Source organism: Rutidosis leptorrhynchoides, chromosome 2, assembly GCF_046630445.1.
Source record: "Rutidosis leptorrhynchoides isolate AG116_Rl617_1_P2 chromosome 2, CSIRO_AGI_Rlap_v1, whole genome shotgun sequence".
Classification (NCBI taxonomy): domain Eukaryota; kingdom Viridiplantae; phylum Streptophyta; class Magnoliopsida; order Asterales; family Asteraceae; genus Rutidosis; species Rutidosis leptorrhynchoides.
The window spans coordinates 705,738,945-705,749,932 of NC_092334.1; positions in this window are offsets into that span (position 1 = coordinate 705,738,945).

The window sequence follows — 10,988 nt, forward strand, 5'->3', positions numbered from 1 at the left end:
ACTATCCAAACAATGTTTTCTCATTTATTTATCAGTTTGATTTTTATTGTTGCCATTTATCAGTTTATTGTTTAATTTATGATGATTTGATGTTTGAATTAAAGAACGATTCTTATTGAAGCTAGACTTTTCGATTCAATTGGTTGTGTATTTGTTTGATAGGACGAGAGTTCATTAATTTAGTGCATAAATTTACAATTGGTTTGTCTTAATTGGTTGTTTGCTTACTCGGAGACGAGAGTAAATTGAATTCAAAAGGCTAGACGAAATAGGGGTGAATTATACGCAACGAGAGTTGGTGTGATTGTGATTTGAGTCTTCATATCAGTCGAATTATTTAGTCACAATTAGGAGGTCCTAGGCTACGGGGAATTCTGTGTCGTGTAATCTTAATTGAGGTGTTTGCGCTGGGGAATTCCAGGTGAACCGACTAGATAATTCACATAAGTTAGATAATAACTGGGGCTTAATCTAAATGCATCCAATACTAGGTGGAAAAGGTCTAGACAAGCATTCGTTTTCTTAATTGTTTACAACTATCTTACTTTACTTGTTTATTTGCTTTAAAGCTTAAATCTGAAAACACCAAAAATATTGTTCTTTCTTGTTATTAATTAAATCTCTCTTTGATTTTGGCTAATCGTTAAATAGCCAACAAAACTATATCTCGTAATTTCCATTTTCTAGAATAACTTAGTTTATTTTTATTAGTTACAATCTTAATTTTCACATCTAAACTGTCCTTGGAACGATCTTGGATTTACCAACTTTATACTATTGCACGATCGGGTACACTGCCCGTTAGTGTGTAGTAATTCTTTTAACCGGTATTTACCATAATTAATTTATAGACACGATTTCACACATCAGTCAACCTAAATCAAAGGTTACTAGGTTAGTAGGTTGTCTTTATAAGTTCTATTAGTGCATAAAATAAGTTTAAGTGTCATCATCATCATCATAAAAGCTAAGTAAGTTTGACAAGAATAGAGTTCGAAACAATAGGCTGACTTCGGTCAGATGTTACGACCTCTACGTAAATCGAAAAGACGCATAATCAGTGGTTATGGCTCCATATATGAGTCCCCTAACCGCTGACCGATTTTCAGAACCTAACTTGTCTTCGTTTGACCGTGGCGACGGTTTAAGTGCGAGTATGTCAGAAATTTCAGCACAACGTTACAACGGCGTAGTGACTTTCGGAGGGCCGTAAATCCTAAATCGTAACTCGGATTAAGACGAGGCCTAAACGGAAAATCATCTACACGAACCGAACTAATTGAAAATCAACTTTACAGTATCCCAGGTTACTGATCAGATCCCGAAAACAGTAAACAAGTGCTTCGGTGGGGTTCTTAGTGCTTGATGCTCATCAAGGTTCTCATCCTTGATGCTTGTAGCTTCAAGTGTGCAACTCGTTGATGGTTTAGCATCAATTTTGACCAAGATTCTAGCATCAATACACAATATGTTAAGACCAAGTAAGAACACAATTCATTTAAGAGTCTTAGATGGATGATGAACCAAGGTTACATCATATACTTAGTCTTAACACAAATACAAGTCCTATTTACAAACAAAGTTACAAACTTTATATCAATCAAACAAGTATGAACATAATCTAAGTCAAATGAGGTGATAGAACCCTAAGCTAGAGAGCTTGAATCCTTTTCACACAAGTTGCAAGGTTACAAAGCTAGAAAGCTTGAACCTTTGGTGTTCTTAAAGATCTTGAAGCATAAAGCTTAGATCTTTAAGTTATATGAAGACCATAAACCCAAGTTTTGATCTTTATAACAAAATAATGAGATCATAAGTTAGAAAACTTAGATTCAACAAAAGATATGAAGATCCAAGCTAGAAAGCTTGCATCTTGATTGTTCTTGAAGATCTTGAAGCATAAAGCTTGGATCTTTAAGTTACATGAAGATTACAAACACAAGTTTGAATCTTTATAATAAAATAGCAATATTAAAGTTAAAGAAATATAGATCTACAAAGTGGGTGAAGATTCAAAGCTAGAAATCTTGAATCTTCCATGTTCTTGAAAGATTCAAATCCATGTTTGAATCTATAAGATGTAATCAAGATCAAAAGCTAAAAAGCTAGACCCATGATGATGATGATTATGATTTCGTGATGATGAGAAGGAGAAGAAGAAGAAAAGTTCAAAATACTTACACTTTTAGAGAGAGAAAGACTAGAGAGAGAATTAGAGAGTGAGTGTGTGTGAAATACAAATGAGAGCAAGTGTTAAATGGATGGAATGGATTAGTATTTATAGGCAAATGAGGGTGGGAGGGAGGCCCTTAGGCCGTGAGTTTTAGGGGAGACAAGGGGGGACAAAAAGTTACTTTTTGGTTAATGGTTGTCTAAAGTTGGTGCTTATGTTGGGATCCCATGCAACATTAAGGATAATACTTGACATAAATGCTAGCATGTTCCCTCTAATAAATGTGCATTTGTCTTACTTATTAAGTGGGCTAAATAAATGGGCTACTAGCTAGAGTAGGGTGGGCTTAAGTCCAACAAGGTAGAGAGTCCAACAAGACTAACTAGTAAGCATAATTAAATTACTACGCATAATTAAGCATCCATAAACCCAAGTAATTATTTTTGTAAAATAATAATTAATATTTCGTAGTCATAATATTCCGATTATGACAAAAGTTAAAAGTGTGCGCGGTTCGCGGTTTATTCGAAACGTCAAGTGACACTAACGGTCATAAAGCATCCAGTGATCAAGTTAAGTAACCTATGTACTCAAAGGCACGTTCTAATATATAAATGAAAGTAAACCATGTATATAAAGGTTCCAGAGTATAAAGTAGCACAGTAAGCACAAATACGCAGTTTCCCTAAAATACAAGGCATAAAGCAAGTCGAAAAAGTCGGGTCGTTACATTACCCACCTGTTAATGGAAATTTCGTCCCGAAATTTGAGGAGTGACTAAAAATGGTACCGTATTTAAATAAGAAGTAGTGTATCAAAGTTTCGAAAGATTCGTGGCATCAAAAGTGAGTTATCTACCTTGAAAGGTACTTGGGCGTATAAGAGTAAGTATAGGTATATGCCATTGATTAAGTCTCTTGTCCTAAGAGACCAACGAATTGATTTCGTTTCTGGTTAACATGTGTATGTCATCTGAATATATATACCCACAAAAGGAAAGATGATGTTTTTAGCCTTACAGGCATCTTCAGTATGCTGGATGAATGAAATGCATCATGAATGTTACCAAACTCATCTAAGACGTTGAGCACATATGCCGCAATACAAAGCTGATAGATAGAATGGAAAACATGGTGATCATAACCATGCGATTTGATATTTGGATAGTGTTAGCCACGGATTTTACGAATCCCTTAATTTTGGAAGGAGACCATAGGTATAAAGAACCCGATATTTAAGAAACATTTGTTGAATCGAAATTTTAACTGAAAGTGACAAATCAGACTTACTTGCAAAGCCAGCCATAATTATTTATAGTGTCTTCAGGGCAGTTCGAACGAACGATGAAATATATCACTCAGTTTTCCATGATGCATGTGCTCTAATCCTTGAATGGAATGAAAGCACAGTTCCATAATGTAACTTTATCCTTTCAGTTACATGTTAAAGTTAGGGTTAACATTAACTAGAACAACATATAGTTGCAATCAACGAAGGAAGAAATATGTAGAGTATCCACATCAGTGTCGTAAATGTTTTAAGCAGTCCCCTTCCAAGAGGATAACAAGATTCATAGATTCTCAAAGCATCTTATATTACATTTCCGAAAGAAAATTGCACGAAAGCTGTGATCCTTGAACGAGGGTGAACTCTTCGAGTGGTTTGTCCTGAATTTATCCTTATACTTAAGGGGATGCGCGGATGAGAAGATACGTGAACTTTTGGTTCTAAAGAATGGTTTACTCCAAGTATCTGCTGAATTCATTAATGAATAACTTGCTCCTGACTCTACACTTTTACGGATAAATCTTCATCATCATCCATTGATATTAGAAATTCTAAGATATCATCGAATCTTTCATTATAAATATCCTCGATATATCTGAAAATATTTTTATAACTATTCTTATCTGAAATCATTAATCTCTTCGCGGTATCAGTGTTACATCAGAAAGAAAACTGTTTTAGTTTCTAAATTCTGACAATTTCGAATTTAAAATATGAATGTTTTTGAAGTAGTGTTGGGAACTGAAGCATGAGTTAGTATAATATAATGACACTTGATCAACGTGATTATATTACAGTAAGTCATGCTGAGTTTCTAATGGAACATGATGATTCACAGATCATAACGTCATCATGTGCCATGTTACACGACTCTCACATTCAATCTAACCTCTAAACATATCAAGAACATATTATCTTGATAGTTCTACCTTTTCCCTTGAATTCAGGAAATCAACCGTGACTACGTCACCGGTTAAGACGAACTTGCATTTACTCATTTCATTCTTCGTGATAGCTTCACTGGAGTAGTCGAATTATCTTATCCATATTACTCAACAGTAATAAAATTCTATTTATCAGATCATATTCGTCAGGAAAACATTCTTATTGTTAGCCATGACCATCTCAATCAAATTTCGGAACGAAATTTCTTTAACGGGTAGGTACTGTGACGACCCGTAAATTTCCGACCAAATTTAAACTTAATCTTTATATGGTTTCGACATGATAAGCAAAGTCTGTAATGTTGAGTCTCAAAAATTTTGAACTATTTTCATATATTCAATTGACCTTTGACTGCTCTCGACGATTCACGAACAATTAATTGTAAATAGATATGTGTGTATGTATATATAAATAATAATTCGAAATATAATTTGAAGTATTATATGTTTTTGTTATTAAAAATTAATAAAATAAAAATAGGATATTATAATAATTATTATTTATAATATATCTCTATATATAAATAAAGTATATTAAAAATAAATATTAAATGATTGTAATACTCGTTTAATGATCCGATTGATATTAAGCAAGTTAAATTCAAACTTATGTAATTTTAAAATAAACGGTGATACGAAAATGAGTTCTATAAATTTTAGGCTTATTAAGAATGTATTTAGGAACTATTTGTTAAGTTTTAACACTTTTTATATTTTACCCATAAGTGAGAGGGACAGTTGATGTAATTTTTATTTAACAAATTAAGGATCAAATTTTATACCATAATGACCAAAATAAATAAATATAGTTAATTTAAAAATATGGAATTTTTCTGAAGACTTTTATCCGCCACTAATTATCAACGGGATACGAAATAGTAGTCCGTGAAAACTGTCGGCAGATGAATACAACTAAGGGCTGCGTACTGTGATAATTATTAAAAAGTTCCTGTTTCTTTCCTTTCCAGCACATTGAATTAGATTATTAATAAATTATATGGTTATTATTAATTATTATTATATTACTTTACTATTTGACTAGTGGCTAATTGATGAAGTATGAATGCACTAACACTAACATATATGTTATCATATATCTATATAAACATACGTACATCACATATGCATTTTCATCAACCATCTTAGATCATCATCCTACAGCATCAAACCCACAACCATGGGCCACCGGCCACCATCGTCTAGTGATCGTGCACCACTTCAGCAAAACCACCGACTACAACCCATAACCACCTTGAACCGCCACCCCATTATCAACCTACTTTCACACCCACTTGATTCTTCTTCCTCTTCGAGACCTCCTATTCAACAACCATTCACAACAGTCGACCACCCTAACTATCACCACCATGAGCATCTCCCTTAAACCACCAATGCTACTACGATTACCGGTTGCTATGTTGTTAAGGGTTCTCTCTTTTCTATTATTCGAAACTCCATACAACTAAAACCACGTAAAAGCTGCTGCTATTCCACTGTTTTCATGTTGCTGCTATACCATCGTGATACCTCTCAAAGTTTTATGATTAAAGCCTCCTTGTGCACTGTTGCAGCTACAATTTATTGTTGTTCAAACTGTCCTCATTTAAACTGTTGTAGTTGCTGTATTTTTTTCTGTTTCACCACCGCAAACCACCACAACAACCACCATCAAAACACAAAGCTACCTCGCTGCTATTTTCTGTTATAATTAATTGAAAGAAGATGATGAACATGGACGTTACAGTGGTACACGATGATGTTGAAGATGAATAAGATGATACGAGTATGATATTGATAATCGCTGTTGATTTCTACTACTGCTATATTATTGTTTGTTACGATATAACGAAGATAATGATGATGAGAATAGTGAAGAACGATGATGATGCTTATGCAGCTGCTTCATTTTTTTTCTGTTTCGATCTTTAACCAACCAAACCCACCTTTTGTTCATCGAAAACTCACTTGCTTTTATTTTTTATTTTTTTCGACTGTTGCTACTTCCTGGATGTTTCTAAAAACCGATACTGTTATTTGGTATGATGCAATTTGGACCATTTAAACTAAAATGATTTGATCTATTGGGCCGTGTACCTACTATGCTTTGTGGGCCGAAGGTGGTTTCTGTTGGGATTATGATATTGTAACTTGGGCCGTGTCCCACTTTTCTGCTTTGGACCGAAATCCACACTATGAATTCTGTGGGACGAATTTTGATGATGATGACAGACGGTTCATTGGTGTTATATAAATATATACGCGAGATATTACAGGAAATATATAACGGTTCATTGGTAAGGGAGGGAATGGTTGAGCGGGAGGTCGTGGGTTCGAGCCCGGATTGGGGCATTATTTTTAAACCATTTTCTTTTGAGGTAGCATTTTTATCATTATTATTATTATCATTATTATTATATTATTATTATTATTGTTATTATTAGTATTATAATTAAACATTATTAGTATTATTATTACTAACAATATCATTATTAGCATTATCCTTATTATTAATATGATTGTCATTATTAGTATTATTATTTTAAAAATTATTATCATTATTATCATTAGTAGTAAATTTATTATTATAGTTATTATTATTATCATTATTATTATTATTATTATCATTATTACTAAAAGTATCACTATTTTTAAATTTATCTTTTTATTAAAGTTAGTATTATTTTTATCATTATTGTTATTATAATTAATATTATCAACTATAACTTTAGTTTTAAATGTATTTTGTATATAAAATATAACTAAATTTTTATGATCTTAAACTAAAAAGATAGATATTATAAATTAGATACAAACATTAGATATATGGAAGCATATATAATAAGTATACTACTTTTACGAATAAAATGCTTTTTGTTCAATTACGTTTTAATATAACTCGAATTTATTAAAAATGTTATCATATTAAAAATTATGGGTATTTAAAAATATTAATACTAAGTACTTATTCAAAAGATTTTAATAAAGTATATAATATATTATTATGATAATTTAATAGAATATATTTAAAATAAATATAGTTAAGTAATTATTAATAATAAATTTAATATCACAAGTATATTACTAATATCAAAATATATACTTATTTGAATATTATTATATGTGTTAATATACATACTTGATATAGGTTCGTGAATCCGAGACCAACTTGCATTGTTCAGTTCCGTCGTATGCATATTTTTACTACAAAATATCGTATTGTGAGTTTCATTTGCTCCCTTTTTAAATGCTTTTGCAATATGTATTTTTGAGACTGAGAATACATGCGCTGCTTTTATAAATGTTTTACAAAATAGACACAAGTAATCGAAGCTACATTCTATGATTGGATTATCAAATCGAATATCACCCCTTTTAGCTTGGTAGCCTAAGAATTAGGGAACATACACCCTAATTGACGCGAATCCTAAAGGTAGATCTACGGGCACTAACACCCCCCATACTGGAAAATGGTATGCTTTAGTACTTCGAGTTTATATTATGCAGATGGATTTCTGTTTTGGGGATATTCTATATGCATGATGTTAATGTCGGTTACCAAGTGTTCAATCCATATGAATGATTTTATAGCAGTGAGCAGACCTGCACAGATTGATTATGAAAAATGAAATCTTGTGGTCTATTGAATTTATTAAAATGATTGTTTAAGATAAACCTATAAACTCACCAACCTTTTGGTTGACACTTTAAATCATGTTTATTCTCAGGTATGAAAGAAATCTTCCGCTGTGCATTTGCTCATTTTAAGGACATTACTTGGAGTCGATCATCGCAATGGGACCAAATGTTGATGACTTCGTCCAGATGGATTGGGACGGGTCTCTACAGTTCCAGCCCTAGAGGATAGAAAGGAACCTAGCAACCAACCTGGACCAGCTGAAACCTCACTTAGGGTAAACCTCAAATGCTCTAGGGTAACCCGATCATCTCAATCCGTGAGGATCAGAGAACCTAGTCCAACTAGGGATGCACCTACCATTGAAACATCCGAGGATAGTGAACACGACTCGTCAGCAACTGAATCATCTCCCGAACAAACAAAGAAGAAGATACGTTTCCAACCTGATGAGATGATTCGGACTCCGCCAACCATCCACATGACTAGATCTAGAACTTCGACTCCTATCTTACACCAAACTGTTACTGAATGTAATACCCCGTCAGAATCCACTAACGGTGTATTAACTCTGGTACTACAGTTTAGCGGTCACGCCCACTATATGAGACGTTTCCGAAAAGTATTCGCATTAATTACCAAAACCAAGTCATTTATTAAAGAAAATGTAACTTAAAAGTAGTTGACATAAACGACTAACGTAAGTAAACCCAAAGTATTATTTAAAACATCGTTTTCAATGCGAATATGTGTTCTCAAAATAAAAGTGATAAAATATGTTGGACATCATCCACTTCTAGTAGCAAACAAGCATGACAACTTCTGTAAAGCGGAAGCACTATCTTTATGGACCTGAGATAAAAACATGCAAAACGTAAACAGAAACGTTGAGTGAAATCTACAGGTTTAGTAAAGCATTTCGTAAGTTAGGCCACAATATTTCTGGAAAACATCGTAAAAATAATACATTATCATGAGCACTTGATTATAAAACTTTAACCCTGCGGATGGCTAAAGCGCTACGCATATTCCTTTTACCCTTTCTAAGCATACACCAATCAAGTGTACAAGTAACAACAAAATACGAACCTGTTATGTTTAGGCGAGGTTTGTCAAACCTAACGGTACCGTCCCTATAAGTCGAGCTTACATAAAGTAACTAATATAATCAAGCTAAGGGATTTTTGATCTGAACTCATATGTATAGTTGTTTTGAGTACTTGTGCCTAATATGTAAAACATTTGTAAAAAGCATGTTATCTCATCCCTGAAAACGTAGTAGGAACTGTAGACTCACCTTAGCAAAAGCACTAAAATATCTAAGCAAAATCGCACTGTAGTCGAACAATCTTGACCGAACAACGTAACCTAGTCAAATAGGTCACCTTAAGTATACATATAGGTCACACTATGTCAACCCATAGTATATGGAAAGTCCTAGTGCTCAGACTGACTCAATAAGCAATTAAAAGTCAACTAGTTCAAGCAAGTCCACAAAAGTCAACCAAAGTCAACTCGGTCAAAGTGGCCAACTAAAGTCAAAAATCTCAGTAGGTCATGCAATCATGGTCAACATGTCAAACCTAGGTCATACAACATGTTATAGCACGTAGTTTAGCAAATTGCACATTCGCATTTTATCGCACATCTTTAAAATACGTACATCGTAGAAAGAATCAAGTATAACGTTTTACACATAATTTCTAAAATCATGACAAACTCCAGATAACAACTAGACTCAAAATCGATTCCAAAAAGTCTAACCCGACCCTCATACGATATCTACAATTTGGATATCATAGAAGGTCTAGTTACGATTTACAAAATCAGTTTCTGCACGCGCGTCAGTTTTAGAACATTTTTCATAAAATATAGAAAATAGATTTTGACGAATGGCCAATTGGAGATAACTCCGGGCATCCTAAAGTTTTAGTGATAAAATAATCAAAGACATCTCTTTAGCCAGTTTGTACAGTTTAGCCAATCTTTACAGACCCTTTAGTTTTAATCAACAAACAGACATGTCATTTGACCAAGCCTATATCTCATGGCAAAACACGTTTTCAGAAGTTAGCATGCAAATGAAATACATCAAGGAACATATAAACTAACATAATTCAGAAGATCAAATCTTCAATCAATTTTTAGTTCACACAAGGTAATTTCTTTCACATTCGAAAACAGTTCCAGCTCTCTTTGAAACACGAATCTTCGTTTTGACATAACGGAAGCATTACAAAAGCTTTTGACGCGAATCTTGAGTCTAAAATGCATGATTTGTCACAAATATTCCAATGGTATACTATTCATTAGCCAAATCACAGAGAACACAACTCAGAAAATTCGAATATCATGTAAACCCTAGCGAAAACTTCGATTACACATAACTTGAGCATACGATAACAAAATCAAGTGAAATCAAAGTCCAAATTCAATAGTTTTTCGATAACTTTTCATCTAAACACACTATATGATCAGATAACAAGTCAATTTTATCAGGTCATTAAAATACAAATTCATTTTTCATGCAAACAACATCAATTGATCAATTAAACGATAAACGACAACGCAAAACATCATTAATTGAGCAATAGACTTGATTACACTATGTAATTGACATAAAAACTGAATTATAACAATTAGAGTTTTGAGTTATACCTTAAAATATCAAATTACAAGTACTATAGCGTAGAGAACGATGCAAGGAACAACGTTCGTGCACGGGGTTTCTTCTAATTTCGACTTTTGAAGGTGGTGGTGGTGTTGTGGTGGCCAACGGCTAAAGAGAGGGAGAGGGGAGAGGGTATCGGCCAAGAAAAAGAATAAGTAAGGGTTTCTCAAGTGATCTAGCCTTTTATATATTGGGTTAGGGCCTCAAATTAATTAAACTAATGACCCATTAGCCAAAACAAGTCCACTAAGGGGGTTTGGGGAAGGGTTCGGATGAATG